The sequence below is a fragment of the Oncorhynchus gorbuscha genome, linkage group LG14 (genome assembly GCF_021184085.1).
Source record: "Oncorhynchus gorbuscha isolate QuinsamMale2020 ecotype Even-year linkage group LG14, OgorEven_v1.0, whole genome shotgun sequence".
Classification (NCBI taxonomy): Eukaryota; Metazoa; Chordata; class Actinopteri; order Salmoniformes; family Salmonidae; genus Oncorhynchus; species Oncorhynchus gorbuscha.
This window is the reverse complement of record NC_060186.1, coordinates 67,194,996-67,212,284: the sequence shown is the minus strand read 5'-3', so window position 1 is coordinate 67,212,284 and position 17,289 is coordinate 67,194,996. Positions and strand designations below refer to the sequence as shown.

Here is a 17,289-nt window from a genome sequence, read left to right as displayed (position 1 = left end):
TGTTGGCAGCAGCCACTCAATGTTAGTGGTGGCTATTTAACAGTCTGATGGCCTTGAGATAGAAGCTGTTTTTCAGTCTCTCGGTCCCAGCTTTGATGCACCTGTACTGACCTCGCCTTCTGGATGATAGCGGGGTGAACAGGCAGTGGTTCGGGTGGTTGATGTCCTTGATGATCTTTATGGCCTTCCTGTAACAACGGGTGGTGTAGGTGTCCTGGAGGGCAGGTAGTTTGCCCCCGGTGATGCGTTGTGCAGTCCTCACTACCCTCTGGAGAGCCTTACGGTTGAGGGCGGAGCAGTTGCCGTACCAGGCGGTGATACAGCCCGCCAGGATGCTCTCGATTGTGCATCTGTAGAAGTTTGTGAGTGCTTTTGGTGACAAGCCGAATTTCTTCAGCCTCCTGAGGTTGAATAGGCGCTGCTGCGCCTTCTTCACGACGCTGTCAGTGTGAGTGGACCAATTCAGTTTGTCTGTGATGTGTATGCCGAGGAACTTAAAACTAGCTACCCTCTCCACTACTGTTCCATCGATGTGGATAGGGGGTGTTCCCTCTGCTGTTTCCTGAAGTCCACAATCATCTCCTTAGTTTTGTTGACGTTGAGTGTGAGGTTATTTTCCTGACACCACACTCCAAGGGCCCTCACCTCCTCCCTGTAGGCCGTCTCGTCGTTGTTGGTAATCAAGCCTACCACTGTTGTGTCGTCCGCAAACTTGATGATTGAGTTGGAGGCGTGCGTGGCCACGCAGTCGTGGGTGAACAGGGAGTACAGGAGAGGGCTCAGAACGCACCCTTGTGGGGCCCCCGTGTTGAGGATCAGCGGGGAGGAGATGTTGTTGCCTACCCTCACCACCTGGGGGCGGCCCGTCAGGAAGTCCAGTACCCAGTTGCACAGGGCGGGGTCGAGACCCAGGGTCTCGAGCTTGATGACGAGCTTGGAGGGTACTATGGTGTTGAATGCCGAGCTGTAGTCGATGAACAGCATTCTCACATAGGTATTCCTCTTGTCCAGGTGGGTTAGGGCAGTGTGCAGTGTGGTTGAGATTGCATCGTCTGTGGACCTATTTGGGCGGTAAGCAAATTGGAGTGGGTCTAGGGTGTCAGGTAGGGTGGAGGTGATATGGTCCTTGACTAGTCTCTCAAAGCACTTCATGATGACGGAAGTGAGTGCTACGGGCGGTAGTCGTTTAGCTCAGTTACCTTAGCTTTCTTGGGAACAGGAACAATGGTGGCCCTCTTGAAGCATGTGGGAACAGCAGACTGGTATAGGGATTGATTGAATATGTCCGTAAACACACCGGCCAGCTGGTCTGCGCATGCTCTGAGGGCGCGGCTGGGGATGCCGTCTGGGCCTGCAGCCTTGCGAGGGTTAACACGTTTAAATGTCTTACTCACCTCGGCTGCAGTGAAGGAGAGACCGCATGTTTCCGTTGCAGGCCGTGTCAGTGGCACTGTATTGTCCTCAAAGCGGGCAAAAAGTTATTTAGTCTGCCTGGGAGCAAGACATCCTGGTCCGTGACTGGGCTGGATTTCATCTTGTAGTCCGTGATTGACTGTAGACCCTGCCACATGCCTCTTGTGTTTGAGCCATTGAATTGAGATTCCACTTTGTCTCTGTACTGACGCTTAGCTTGTTTGATAGCCTTACGGAGGGAATAGCTGCACTGTTTGTATTCAGTCATGTTGCCAGACACCTTGCCCTGATTAAAAGCAGTGGTTCGCGCTTTCAGTTTCACGCGAATGCTGCCATCAATCCACGGTTTCTGGTTAGGGAATGTTTTTATCGTTGCTATGGGAATGACATCTTCGACGCACGTTCTAATGAACTCGCACACCGAATCAGCGTATTCGTCAATATTCCCATCTGACGCAATACGAAACATGTCCCAGTCCACGTGATGGAAGCAGTCTTGGAGTGTAGAGTCAGCTTGGTCTGACCAGCGTTGGACAGACCTCAGCGTGGGAGCCTCTTGTTTTAATTTCTGTCTGTAGGCAGGGATCAGCAAAATGGAGTCGTGGTCAGCTTTCCCGAAAGGGGGGCGGGGCAGGGCCTTATATGCGTCGCGGAAGTTAGAGTAACAATGATCCAAGGTTTTACCACCCCTGGTTGCGCAATCGATATGCTGATAAAATTTAGGGAGTCTTGTTTTCAGATTGGCTTTGTTAAAATCCCCAGCTACAATGAATGCAGCCTCCGGATAAATGTTTTCCAGTTTGCAAAGAGTTAAATAAAGTTCGTTCAGAGCCATCGATGTGTCTGCTTGGGGGGGGATATATACGGCTGTGATTATAATCGAAGAGAATTCTCTTGGAAGATAATGCGGTCTACATTTGATTGTGAGGAATTCTAAATCAGGTGAACAGAAGGATTTGAGTTCCTGTATGTTTCCTTCATCACACCATGTCCCGTTAGTCATGAGGCATACGCCCCCTCCACTCTTCTTACCAGATAGATGTTTGTTTCTGTCGGCGCGATGCGTGGAGAAACCCATTGGCTGTACCGCCCTGGATAGCGTTTAACCCAGTAAGCCATGTCTCCGTAAAGCAGAGAACGTTGCAGTCTCTGATGTCCCTCTGGAATGCCACCCTTGCTCGGATTTCATCAACCTTGTTGTCGAGAGACTGGACATTGGCAAGAAGAATACTGGGAAGTGGTGCGCGATGTGCCCTTTTTCGGAGTCTGACCAGAACACCGCCGCGTTTCCCACTTTTTCGGAGTCGTTTCCTTGGGTCGCTGCATGCGATCCATTCCGTTGTCCTGTTTGTAAGGCAGAACACAGGATCCGCGTCGCGGAAAACATATTCTTGGTCGTACTGATGGTGAGTTGACGCTGATCTTATATTCAGTAGTTCTTCTCGACTGTATGTAATGAAACCTAAGATGACCTGGGGTACTAATGTAAGAAATAACACGTAAAAAAACAAAAAACTGCATAGTTTCCTAGGAACGCGAAGCGAGGCGGCCATCTCAGTCGGCGCCGGAAGCTTATGGGAGAGAGAGAGTGTCATGGCCCATAGCTTATGGGAGAGAGAGAGTGCCAAGGCCCATAGCTTATGGGAGAGAGAGAGTGCCATGGCCCATAGCTTATGGGAGAGAGAGAGTGCCATGGCCCATAGCTTATGGGAGAGAGAGAGTGCCATGGCCCATAGCTTATGGGAGAGAGAGAGTGCCAAGGCCCATAGCTTATGGGAGAGAGAGAGTGTCATGGCCCATAGCTTATGGGAGAGAGAGAGTGCCAAGGCCCATAGCTTATGGGAGAGAGAGAGTGCCAAGGCCCATAGCTTATGGGAGAGAGAGAGTGCCATGGCCCATAGCTTATGGGAGAGAGAGAGTGCCAAGGCCCATAGCTTATGGGAGAGAGAGAGTGCCATGGCCCATAGCTTATGGGAGAGAGAGAGTGCCAAGGCCCATAGCTTATGGGAGAGAGAGAGTGTCATGGCCCATAGCTTATGGGAGAGAGAGAGTGCCAAGGCCCATAGCTTATGGGAGAGAGAGAGTGTCATGGCCCATAGCTTATGGGAGAGAGAGAGTGTCATGGCCCATAGCTTATGGGAGAGAGAGAGTGCCAAGGCCCATAGCTTATGGGAGAGAGAGAGTGTCATGGCCCATAGCTTATGGGAGAGAGAGAGAGTGCCAAGGCCCATAGCTTATGGGAGAGAGAGAGTGCCATGGCCCATAGCTTATGGGAGAGAGAGAGTGCCATGGCCCATAGCTTACGGGAGAGAGAGAGGCCCATAGCAAGGCCCCATAGCTTATGGGAGAGAGAGAGTGCCAAGGCCCATAGCTTATGGGAGAGAGAGTGCCAAGGCCCATAGCTTATGGGAGAGAGAGAGTGTCATGGCCCATAGCTTATGGGAGAGAGAGAGTGTCATGGCCCATAGCTTATGGGAGAGAGAGAGTGCCAAGGCCCATAGCTTATGAGAGAGAGAGAGAGAGAGAGAGAGAGAGAGAGAGAGAGAGAGAGAGAGAGAGAGTGAGAGAGAGGGCCAAGGCCCATAGCTTATGGGAGAGAGAGAGAGAGAGAGAGAGAGAGAGAGAAGGCCCATAGAGGGAGAGAGAGAGAGAGAGAGAGAGAGAGAGAGAGAGAGAGAGAGAGAGAGAGAGAGAGAGAGAGAGAGAGAGAGAGGGACAGAGAGAGAGAGAGAGAGAGAGAGAGAGAGAGAGAGAGAGAGAGAGAGAGAGAGAGAGAGAGAGAGAGGGCCATAGCTTTATGGGAGAGATTCACCAGCACAGATCAGGAGCAAAAAAGAGAAAGAGACAATGAACCCAAGACCCTTTTATAACATCAGAGTTGTTTACATTCAAAATCTGAGTAGTTGACCAATAGCATTACTGTAAAATGAACCTTGAATCAGATATCAGACCTGAAAAGACAACAGAACCTTTGCTCGATTGGCATAGTGTTTGAATGGTAGTTTGTATGGTTGTGTTGTGTTAAGGTCCATAGTTCCTGGAGAGAATGCAGCTGGACCACCTCAGCAGAGCGGTGTGATTGGCAGCTGGACCACCTCAGCAGAGCGGTGTGATTGGCAGCTGGACCACCTCAGCAGAGCGGTGTGATTGGCAGCTGGACCACCTCAGCAGAGCGGTGTGATTGGCAGCTGGACCACCTCAGCAGAGCGGTGTGATTGGCAGCTGGACCACCTCAGCAGAGCGGTGTGATTGGCAGCTGGACCACCTCAGCAGAGCGGTGTGATTGGCAGCTGTGGTTTTGACTCCATCCCAGCTGACATGAGCATCACCAGCGACCAGTTTAAAAAGGTAGAGAGCTGCACTGTTAGTTGTGTTCGTGAATGTTTTTGTTTATGTCTGCGTGTTTGTACCAGCAGCCATCTGTGAAGAATTGACAATTCACATGAGATGTGGTCTCATAAACCATTTTTTAGGATAGAAAATATCAGCCAAATGTTCGTTTAGGGGTGGACTATACCTTAAAAATATGTTTGTTGCCATGGTGAATTCTGACATACTGAATTTTTTAAGTGAAATATCTCTTTAACAGTTTGTTGTGATGGTGACTTGGCTAAAGAGATATTCCTCCCTTCCCTGTAGGGAGGCTGTGACATGGAAGTAAGCCATCTACAGCTTTGCAGAGAGCGGCTCCCTGAGAAAGCTGAGGAAGAAATTTGACCACCAACCTCTCCCCATTGTAGGAGCCAAAGTCAAGAAGAGGTATTGGCAGATCTCTGATGTACAGACTGTCTGTGTTCACTGCATTCCCATTCAAAGTAATGTCATTTTATTGGTATGGGACAGTCAGTTCTTGGCAATGTTGAGGTGGATTTAGAGGACAAGTCTATAGATGAATAGATGAAATTATATGAAATTAGTTAATGGCATCTGTCTGTGTTGAATTCTGTGGGTGATGGTGCAAATCGAGAGTGCATTTGGAAGTACTATGACTGTGTGTGTGTGTGTGTGTGTGTGTGTGTGTGTGTGTGTGTGTGTGTGTGTGTGTGTGTGTGTGTGTGTGTGTGTGTGTGTGTGTGTGTGTGTGTGTGTGTGTGTGTGTGTGTGTGTGTGTGTGTGTGTGTGTGTGTGTGTGTGTGCGTGTGTATGTGCGTGTGTATGTGCGTGTGTATGTGTGTGTGTGTATTCCTCAGGGCTAGCCTGTTCTTCAGTAAGCAGATTGTCCAGCATGCCATATCCTTCATTGGCTCAGACCCATGGGTGGTCAGGAGATTCCAGCGCTTCCTGTATGAGGAGGAGTCAACGTTAAGATGTAACACAACAACAAACCTTGACCCTCTGGACCTGACCGTGTCTGCCTGCATTCAATTACTCAATAATGCTACATTGTTGTCTTGCTGATGAGTAGCTGTTTTGACCATTTTTACCAAAGCAGAAATGGACTGGTAACGTGGCTACCCCTTCTTTAGCCAGTATTTTATCCATCATGGCTACCCAACCTACTCAATACCAAGCCCACTGTTCAAGCCCATCTACTGTTCCGTACTGTACCCACCTGTACCATGTAGGTGGTCCTCTGTAGCTCAGTTGGTCCAGTATGGTGCTTGCAGCGCCAGGTTAGTGTGTTTGATTCCCGGGACCACCTAGTATCTCAAATGTATGCACGCATGACTGGAATTCATGCGCTAAAAGTGTGTATTATATTATAGGTAGAACGCCTGCCATGTCCATAGTCTACCTCAGTATCTTCAACTCTCTCCCCTTCCCTGCTTTCACTACAGCTAATTAGGTCAAGCAACAGCGACTGTCCACATATTTTTTAAATTACTAGCTTCTGATGAATCTACTGTTTCTGGTGAAGCCTCATTTACTCACAAACATCCAATGTGGAAAGAAAAACGATTGTAAACAACCCGTGTCTTTCTTCATGTGGAGAGAGCTAGATGATAATGAGTCATACATCAGTCTCAGGTGATTCATCATATTTCTCTCCTCATTATGTCTGTGGAGTGTCTCAACACTGGTTCTGGACAACAATGCTGCACTAATATAATGCCTGTGATGTGTCCTACCTTTACTGTACCTTTCACCTGGCATCAGTAGCTTACAGGAACATACACGTGTTAAATGTTATTCATATATATTTTCTCTCTCTCTATCGCTCCCTCTCTCCCTCTCCCTCTCTCTCCCCTTCTCCCTCGCCCTCGCCCTCTCCCACTCCTCTCGCTCCCATCCTCTCTTTCCCTCCCCCCCCCCTCTCCCTCTCTCTCTCTCTCTCTCTCTCTCTCTCTCTCTCTCTCTCTCTCTCTCTCTCTCTCTCTCTCTCTCTCTCCCATTCTCTCTTCCCCTTTCCCCTCTCTCTCTCCCTCTCCCATTCTCTTTCCCTCTCTCTCTCCCTCTCCTCTCTCTCCCATTCTCTCTTCCCCTCTCTCCCCCCTCTCTCTCTCTCTCTCTCTCTCTCTCTCTCTCCCCCTCTCTCTCTCTCTCTCTCTCTCTCTCATCTCCTGCTGGGAGTGCCTGCTGGGAGTGCCTGCTGGGAGTGCCTGCTGGGAGTGCCTGCTGGGAGTGAGTCGTCAAGCAGGAGTGATTGTGAGAGCGAATGGAATTTCTTTTTCACTCTATCGGGTTGTTGTATGTATATAGATATATTGATTAGGTTAGTTGTTTTAAGGGTATCTTGTTTAAACTATCACTAAGCACGTATAGGGGTGGTGGGATCTTTGAGGTTGGTTTTTCGCGAGGGCACAACCAGCGGGTGGGGCTGGTTGTTATGGCCACTCGTGGAAATGGAGAGTTTGAAAAACTTAGTCGGAGGCATGGAGTAAAGATTCCTGCTGCGACAGGGTGTTCAGTGGAAGAATGTAGCTTGGCTGTGGGTGCTATCATTGGGTATGATAGCATCAAATCAGCCTCAAGGATGAATAGCGCTGTAGTGATATTCTTAGATTCAATTGAAAAGGTGAATAGAATAGTTGAGATGGGTGTCGTGTTGAGAGAAACACAGACGTCGGTATTTCCGCTTATGAATCCGGCGAAGAAAGTCATGCTTTCTAACGTGCCACCATTTGTTAGAGATGAAGTGTTATGGCGAGAGTTATCGCGCCATGGTCAAATAGTGTCTACAATAAAGAAAGTTCCTTTTGGATGCAAATCTCCGTTGTTGAAACATGTCGTGTCTCATAGGAGACAAGTGCATATGATTTTAAAAAAGGAAGGAGATGAACTGGATTTAGCGTTTAGCTTTAAGATTGATGGATTTGATTATGTCTTCTATGCATCTACTGAATCAATGAAATGCTTTGGCTGTGGAAGAGGGGCATTTGGTGCGTAATTGTCCCGAAAATGAGCGCGCTGAGCCTGGTAGTAGTTTTAGTGCGAGTACAACTAACGCACCACCGCGAAGGGATGAACATGCTAAGGGTACAGGAGAAGAGAGAAGGTGGGCAGATGTGGTTGGAAAAGCAGGAGAGGAAGGCAGTGTGGATACGGGGGCAATTGTGGTAGATCAGAACAAAGAGGGAGGGGAAACAGTAGGCGAGATTGCGACTGCCGTCGCTGAGGTGGTGCTGGAAAATTAAATTGGAGGTCAAGAGGAGATTGAAATAACGGAAAAGGAAGCGGATGTTTTCAAAATACCGAGGAGTAAAAGGAAGAATGTAAGGGGTGGTGAAGGGTCTAATTCTAAGAGAAAGGTAGAGTTTGATAAATCAATTGAAGATGAACAAGGTGTAGAGATGGTGGAGTATTCTTCTGGGGAGGATAGTGAGAGTGAGTCATCTGACGCGTCACAACAATATAGTGAGATAAATGGGGTGGAAGGGAGGTATGGGATCGAGAGGATACGTCAATTTTTGAAGTTGACAAAAGGGAAGAAATATATGCAAGATTACAATGTAACTGATTTTTTCCCTGAACGTGAATTGTTTATTGAATCAGCAAATTTTCTGATGTCAAAAATTACAGGCGGAAGTTTGAAAAGCCCTGAAATTGCTAGACTCAAGAAAGTGGTCACAAGAGTGATAAGTGATGTAAATTCTAAAGAAAATGAAAGAGTTCAGTTGCAGTCTTAACTCTGTAAAGAGATGTGGTGGCTGGATCGTCCTCTGTATATTTTTTTTATCCATGAGCAGTTTTAAGATTTCTTCTTTAAACGTAAATGGGGCAAGAGATGTAAAAAAAAGAGCCATGGTGTATGAGTTAATTAGGGGAAAGGGAAGTGACATAATTTTTTTACAAGAAACGCATAGTAATTTGGAAAATGAAGTTATGTGGCAACAGGAGTGGGGGGGGACAGTGGTGTGTAGTCATAAAAACTCAAAAAGTGAGGGTGTGGTTATCTTGTTCTCAAAAGGGTTTTTGCCGTTGTCATATGAGGTTGAAGAGGTAGTTGAGGGGAGGTTATTAAAAGTTAGAGCAAGGTATGAAAACATCACTATGTGTCTGATAAATGTATATGCCCCAGTGATGACAGTTGAGAGGGTATGTTTTATAGAGACACTATCAAATAACATTGAGAAATGTAACAAAGAAGATTATTTGTTTATTGCTGGGGATTTTAACTGCACAGTTAGTGATTTAGATAGAAATCACCAAGAACCTCATATAGCCTCAAGGATGTTTTTAAAACGCCTCATTGTAACAAATGAATTGTGTGATATTTGGCGGAGTCAACATGGAGGAACAAGGCAGTACACCTGGGCGCATGTGAGAGAGAACATCATCTCTATGGCCAGGTTAGATAGGTTTTATGTTTTTGAGCATCAATCTCAGGTCTGTAAATCAAGTGTGATAACTCCAGTGGGGTTTTCTGATCATTGTTTAATAACAGGTGGTGTTCATTAACGATGTAAAACCCAAAAGCGCATACTGGCATTTTAATATAACTTTATTGAGTGATGCTCACTTCAGGAACTGTTTCAGTTTTTTTTGGGAGAGGTGGAGATCTCAAAAAGCCAGTTTTGTATCCATTCAACAGTGGTGGGATATAGGGAAAATCCAGATTCAACAATTTTGTAATCAATACACGAGGAATGTCACTAAAGATATCACCAGATCAATGAAAGCCCTAGAGATTGAAATAGTGGAACTCATGACATTGGTTGAGACCACAGGAGATCGAGGCCATACTCAGGCCCCCAAGAGGAGAAAAGCTGCATTGGCAGACCTGCTGGGTATCAGAGCACAGGGGGCACTGGTGAGAAGTACATTTCAGGGAATATCTGAAATGGATGCCTCATCCAAATTTTTCTTTGGTTTAGAGAAAAAGAATGGACAAAGAAAAATTATTCATTGTCTCAAATCAGCTGTTGGACAAGAGCTCACTAGCCCTAGTGAAATTAGAAAGAGGGCAGTAGAGTTCTATGCTGAGCTCTACAAATGTGAGTACAAAGAGGACAAAACAGTGACACAGCAGTTCTTTGATGGGCTCCCAAAGGTGGCTGCAGAAGTTCAGGTTGAGCTTGAGCAACCATTGTCTTTGCAGGATTTATACACTGCATTAAAAGGCATGGAAAATGGAAGGGCACCAGGCATTGATGGGCTTCCCGTTGACTTTTTAAGTCTTTTTGGGCTATGTTGGGAGAGGATTGGTTAGAAGTAGCTAATGATAGTTTAACCGGAGGGTTACTACCAATAAGCTGCAGAAGGGCTGTCCTCACCCTACTGCCCAAAAAGGGTGACCCAAGGGAGGTGAAGAACTGGAGGCCGGTGGCTTTATTGTGCACTGATTATAAGATATTGTCAAAAGCTTTGTCCAACAGGCTGAGGGAGGTGATGGGGCAAATCATACATACGGATCAGTCCTACTGTGTTCCTGGCAGGCAGATAGGGGATAACATTTCTCTGATTCGTGATTTTTTGGACGTCTCTAGGGATATTGGGTTGGATGCTGGTCTAATTTCAATTGATCAGGAAAAGGCATTTGACCGAGTTGAACATCAATACTTATGGCACACGCTTGAGGCGTTTGGGTTCAGCTCTGGTTTTATTGCCATGATCAAGGTGATATATGGTGACATTGAAAGTGTATTGAAAGTTAACGGTGGTTTGAGTGCTCCTTTTAAAGTGTGTAGAGGTATTAGGCAGGGATGTTCTATGTCAGGAATGTTATATGCCATTGCTATAGAGCCACTACTAAATAGCATTAGAAGTCGCATTGCAGGGGTGTGCTTTTCAGAGGATATTCCTCCTATTCGTCTCTCAGCCTATGCTGATGATGTAGTTGTGCTAGTGAAAAATCAAGCGGAGGTGGATAGCTTGAGTCTAATTGTTGATCGTTTTAGGGAATATCCTCTGCAAAGGTAAATTGGGAAAAGAGTTGTGCGTTACAGATTGGAGAATGGTCTGGAGGGATCATGGCTTTGCCAGGGGGGCTAGAATGGTGTAAGGGAGGTTTTAAGTATCTTGGAGTGTACCTAGGAGATGAGGGGACTATGGAAAAAAATTGGAGTGGGGTGGTTGAAATGGTGGAAGGGAGGATGAGGAGATGGCGTTGGTTACTATCTCGTATGTCATATAGGGGGCGCACTATTATAGTTAACAATGTGATTGCATCTGCACTGTGGCATCGGTTGTCAGTTTTAGAACCACCATCTGGCCTTCTGGCTAAGATACAGGCAATTATTGTGGATTTCTTTTGGGATAAATATCACTGGGTTCCACAAAGTGTTTTGTATTTGTCAAAAGAAGAGGGGGACAAGGTCTTGTACATCTTGCTAGTAGGGCTGCTGCTTTCCGGTTTCAGTTTATTCAAAGGTTGCTTTATGGACCGGAAAATGTGGTGTGGAGAGGGGTGGCAGGTCTTATATTACAACGGGTTGGAGGATTAGGTTTAAAGAAGGCTTTATTTCTGGTTGATAGTAGCCAGATTTCTAGGGAGAGAGTACCTCCGTTTTACAGAGGACTTCTCAGAGTATGGAGCATAATGAAGGTGTCCAGACGAACTTCAGCGGAGTCAGTGCATTGGCTGTTGGAGGAACCTCTGGTGTATGGGGCAAGACTGGATTGTACAACTGCAGCTGTTCCACATTTCTCCAAGATTCTGGTGAAGGGGAAAATCATCACCTTAAGACAGTTAATGGCCATGGCTGGGCCCGCCTTAATGGATGGAAGACGGGTGGCAGAACATTTGGGGATGAGGTCGGAAAGGATTGTCGGACAAATGCTGGGGAGCTGTAGGAAGGCTCTGTCAGCGGAAGAATGGGGTATGCTTAGTAGCCACAAGAAGAAGGTACAAGATGAAGACGTCTCATTTCCAAGACTAGGGATTACACCAAATATCCCAGAGTCAGAAAGAAAGGCGTTATTGCTGGATTTGAGAGGGTTGGAGGAGGTGGGTTTGGATGAGGTGAATGGGAAGGACTTGTATAGGGGGTGTGTCAAGGTGTTGAATAAAGATAAATTGAAAAATAGAAAAGACACTCCATGGAGGGTAAAATTGGGCATTGATGACAAGGTAAAGCCAGCATGGAGAGCACTGTACAAACCACCGTTACAAAAGGGTACTGGTGATATGCAATGGAGGGTTTTACATGGCATCATTGCAGTTAATGCTTTTGTCTCTGTTATTAATTCAGATGTTAGAGATGGATGTCCTTTTTGTAATATAAGAGAAACCATTTTTCACTGTTTTATGGAGTGTGAGAGGATAAAACCTCTATTGGAAATGCTGGAATCTTTGTTTAAAGCTGTAGGGGAATTTTTCAATAACACGGTTTTTATTTTGGGGTTTCAATATAGTAAACAACAGAAAAGAAAATGTCAAATGTTAAATTTTATTTTGGGACAAGCTAAGATGTCAATTTTTCTGAGTAGAAAACACAAGATAGAAACGGGATATGGGCAGGATGTAAGATGTGTTTTTAAAGGATTAGTAAAAGCAAGAATAAAAGTAGATTTTGAGTTCTTTTCAGCTGTAAAAGATCTCCTATTATTTGAGGAGAAGTGGGCCTACGAAAGAGCGCTTTGTTTTGTAGAGGAGGGGAAATTATTTTTTGCCGATGAAATAAGTTGAATGTATATGTTATGTATTTATTTTTATTTAGGAATTACATTTGTTTTTTCATTTCTGAAAGGGCAGTGTGTCATTTGTTTTTATGTTAACACTTGAGTAAAAAATAAAGGTTTTATAAAAACTCAAACTCTCTCTCTCTCCCTCTCCCTCTCCTCTCTCTACCATTCTCTCTCTCTCTCTCTCTCTCTCTCTCTCTCTCTCTCTCTCTCTCTCTCTCTCTCTCTCTCTCTCTCTCCCTCTCCCTCTCCCTCTCCTCTCTCTCCCATTCTCTCTTCCCCTCTCTCTCTCTCTCTCTCTCTCCATTCTCCCTCCTTCCCTCCCCAGGTTCAGTACTCTGTGCATGAAGGTGTTGGTGGCATCTGATGATTGAAGCTCCTATACGCTACATAGTGCACTACTTCTGACCAGGGCCTAACACCCTATTCATTACAGTACATAGTGCACTACTCCTGACCAGGGCCTAACACCCTATTCATTACAGTACATAGTGCACTACTTCTGACCAGGGCCTAACACCCCATTCATTACAGTACATAGTGCACTACTTCTGACCAGGGCCTAACACCCTATTCATTACTGTACATAGTAAACTACTTCTGACCAGGGCCTAACACCCTATTCATTACAGTACATAGTGCACTACTTCTGACCAGGGCCTAACACCCCATTCATTACAGTACATAGTGCACTACTCCTGACCAGGGCCTAACACCCTATTCATTACAGTACATAGTGCACTACTTCTGACCAGGGCCTAACACCCCATTCATTACAGTACATAGTGCACTACTTCTGACCAGGGCCTAACACCCTATTCATTACTGTACATAGTGCACTACTTCTGACCAGGGCCTAACACCCTATTCATTACAGTACATAGTGCACTACTTCTGACCAGGGCCTAACACCCCATTCATTACAGTACATAGTGCACTACTTCTGACCAGGGCCTAACACCCTATTCATTACTGTACATAGTGCACTACTTCTGACCAGGGCCTAACACCCTATTCATTACTGTACATAGTGCACTACTTCTGACCAGGGCCTAACACCCTATTCATTACAGTACATAGTGCACTACTTCTGACCAGGGCCTAACACCCTATTCATTACAGTACATAGTGCACTACTTCTGACCAGGGCCTAACACCCCATTTATTACAGTACATAGTGCACTACTTCTGACCAGGGCCTAACACCCTATTCATTACTGTACATAGTGCACTACTTCTGACCAGGGCCTAACACCCTATTCATTACTGTACATAGTGCACTACTTCTGACCAGGGCCTAACACCCTATTCATTACAGTACATAGTGCACTACTTCTGACCAGGGCCTAACACCCCATTCATTACAGTACATAGTGCACTACTTCTGACCAGGGCCTAACACCCTATTCATTACTGTACAAAGTGCACTACTTCTGACCAGGGCCTAACACCCTATTCATTACTGTACATAGTGCACTACTTCTGACCAGGGCCTAACACCCTATTCATTACTGTACATAGTGCACTAGAGTCCATATTGGCACATACAGTGTATTTTTCCACATTAGATGTGTGTGGTAATTAGCTTAATCAGGAAGCTTGGTTACCAATCTTGTAAAAGAAAGGGACAGTCACAGTTGGTTGGCCATATTAAGGGCAGTGAAAGAAGGGCAGAGTAGAGAGACGAGACAAATGAATAGCCTCCTCTTCATTGAACTGTGAGTCCCTCGCTGAGCTAACCTCTATAGCTGTCAGATCTGTGTGAATATAGCACACAGTTACTGTACTGGAAAACGATAACAAGAAGAAATGATCTGTATTGGACTATAAGGTAATGAGCTAAATTTTCCAGTTAATTGGTTGATTTTTCTGCTCCTCAGTTTCCAGAGTTCTCCTTTGGCGTGCTCACCAAGGCTGGACCCAGCAGGAAGCAGGCCCTGTAGTCAACTCAGGCCTGATGAGACATTTATATGAATGGTCCAGTCAGCCATGTGTCTAGTGAGAAGAATCGCCATAAATGTTTTATGCTTATTCAAGTTTTGGATGCAGGTATCGTTGATTAGATAAGTAGAAACATATTTAATTCATTATTATTTAAAATGAGGCACTGTATTCATTTGATCAGTTTATGGAAGTGGAGGCTAGCAGTCCCAGCTTTGAGTGTCGAATGATTTTCAGGTATGGTTATGCTGAGGCTCTGCACCCCTCTCAGGGAACACCCAACGCTAGGATCTGTACCCAGAAACATGGAGCAGGTTGGTGCAGTCTCCGGTTGATGTGTTGGTTTGGTTTGCTAGTAATGCAGGCCAGGGTTGTGTCTGTTCATGGTCTGTCCACCGTCCACAGTTTTTTGCTTATTCTTATCTACGTCTTGATTATCATTGGTAAACATCATTTGTGTTGATTTACTATGTTGACTTTGATTGGTCCACAGAGCCTGGCCATGTAGCCACGCCTGTCGCTATTGTACAGACAGCGATCACCATTCTGAATGAACCACACAATTTCTTCCTATCAAGTCTCTCTCTCATGACATTGTGAAGGTAGATACACGATAATGCAAACAGATACAGGGGCGAGAACTAAACCCCGTGCTGTGGTTAATTAACACATGCAGTCCAGGAGCAGCGTTTGCCAGGACCACTCTCATCACCCGCCTCAGCAGACATGGCCTCGTCTTTTCAGTGATGAGTTTTAAAGAGAAATGGCACCCTATTTGCTATAGACTAGTGCACTCTGTAGGGAATCAGGTGCCGTTTGTGACATAGCCAGGGTCCCACAACTAGGGTCCCACAACTAGGGTCCCACAACTAGGGTCCCACAACTAGGACCTATGACTTTTGTTTGGCTGCTAAATTCTGGCACATTTCCTGCTTCTGGTGGTGGGGGCATTTCCTGCTTCTGGTGGTGGGGTCATTTCCTGCTTCTGGTGGTGGGGGCATTTCCTGCTTCTGGTGGTGGGGCCATTTCCTGCTTCTGGTGGTGGGGGCATTTCCTGCTTCTGGTGGTGGTTGCATTTCCTGCTTCTGGTGGTGGTTGCATTTCCTGCTTCTGGTGGTGGGGGCATTTCCTGCTTCTGGTGGTGGGGGCATTTCCTGCTTCTGGTGGTGGGGGCATTTCCTGCTTCTGGTGGTGGGGGCATTTCCTGCTTCTGGTGGTGGTTGCATTTCCTGCTTCTGGTGGTGGGGGCATTTCCTGCTTCTGGTGGTGGGGGCATTTCCTGCTTCTGGTGGTGGGGGCATTTCCTGCTTCTGGTGGTGGGGGCATTTCCTGCTTCTGGTGGTGGGGGCATTTCTTGTCGAGGTTTGATTTGGACTGTTTATTTTGTTTTGCAATATTGAAATGGGTGATAGCTCCACTTAGCCCTGTGATGGGATAAGTATGTTCACCATACTGCTGACACACCCATCCAGTCCATCTAGATCCACGTGAAGTTCCATTGGGTAGACGTGAGTGGGTGCTGAGCAGTACTCTAACCCCCATCACCCCCTAGTCCCAACAGCTCTCCGTGTATCGAGAGCTTTACACAGTGAATGCTGTGGTCTATGTTAGAGGAAATACTGGATGTCAATATTAGGCCAAATGGACAAACCTCATCCACTTAAAGTAGAGTATCTGGCTCCCCTCAAGGCTGTAAGATTGATGGAATGCAATTTTATCAGGCTAAAGGGGACTGGCATCCAGACAGGTGGCCAAATTGTTACCATTCTAGTCTAATGTCCGTCTCTCTCATGTCCCAGTTGTCCTTTTATGGCTTTTGATCTGAATGTTGTAGAGCGATGTCAGAAGTGTCAGTCAATTCATCAGTGGGTTTCAAATGAATTGTCTGCAATACAAGTGACTTTTATGACAACTGTTGCTGTGTAAGTGAGTGTCCTTGACCCATATTACAGCGCTATACTTCACAATGGCATTTAGTGAAGTAGAGGAGTCTATGGGCTGTTGTGTGGTCTTATAACCAAGAGTGGACTGTAGACGGTAGGTCTTCATTCTTTGTTAAATCACATTTGAATACACATATTTGGCCCACTGTGTGTGTGTGTGTGTGTGTGTGTGTGTGTGTGTGTGTGTGTGTGTGTGTGTGTGTGTGTGTGTGTGTGTGTGTGTGTGTGTGTGTGTGTGTGTGTGTGTGTGTGTGTGTGTGTGTGTGTGTGTGTGTGTGTGTTCGTGCGCGTGTGTGTGTGTTCGTGCGCGTGTGTGTGTGTGCGTACGCGTGTGTGCCAGTGATTAATACATGTGAACAAGCAAGCAGTACACAATGCCCGGTACACATATAAACACACACATATGGTAACCTGAAAATGTAACGACAAAATTCACCTCAGACTGGTCAACCTAAACCATGTTTGCAACTGCAGTCAAACAACGCCCATCACTACATGCAGAACCCAACCTCCTCCACTAGGTGGTGGTGTTTCTCTCACTCCACATTCCCTTCCCATGTCCCAAATATTTACACGACACCAACTAACTAAGCTGACAGTAGAGGTCATTCGGAGGCACGTAATTAAAAGGTCATGTATACACTTTTAGACACAATGAATGGAGGAGGAGGACGGGAGGGAGGGGGAGGGAGGAGGGGAGGCGGGGGTTATCGTGGGTAGCAGATGTGGTTATGTGAATAGGGAGGAGGACCAAGGTTGGAGGGACCTGGAAGGCATCGTCTGTCTGTAGACTGTGACTCAGCCTCCATTCCCTCTTCAGCTCTGTCTTTCCCCTCCCCCACCACAACAGCTCTGTTAGGAGAGCATCACAGACAGAGAGAGAGAGACAGATACAGAGAGAGACAGATACAGAGACAGAGAGAGACAGAGAAGGAGAGAGAAGGAGAATGAAGGAGAAAGGAGAGGGAGAGAGGTGTCCTAGTTGTAG

The 17,289-nt window shown here is 46.2% G+C and overlaps 1 long non-coding RNA gene across 1 annotated transcript; it reads left to right on the top strand.

Annotated features, from left to right (window-relative positions):
- Nucleotides 1–4,177: 4,177 nt before the first annotated feature.
- On the top strand, nucleotides 4,178–6,645 carry LOC123995317. Its single transcript, XR_006831808.1, has 3 exons — nucleotides 4,178–4,761; nucleotides 5,053–5,172; nucleotides 5,604–6,645. It is a non-coding gene; the product is annotated as an uncharacterized LOC123995317 (long non-coding RNA).
- The last annotated feature ends 10,644 nt before the right edge of the window (nucleotides 6,646–17,289 follow it).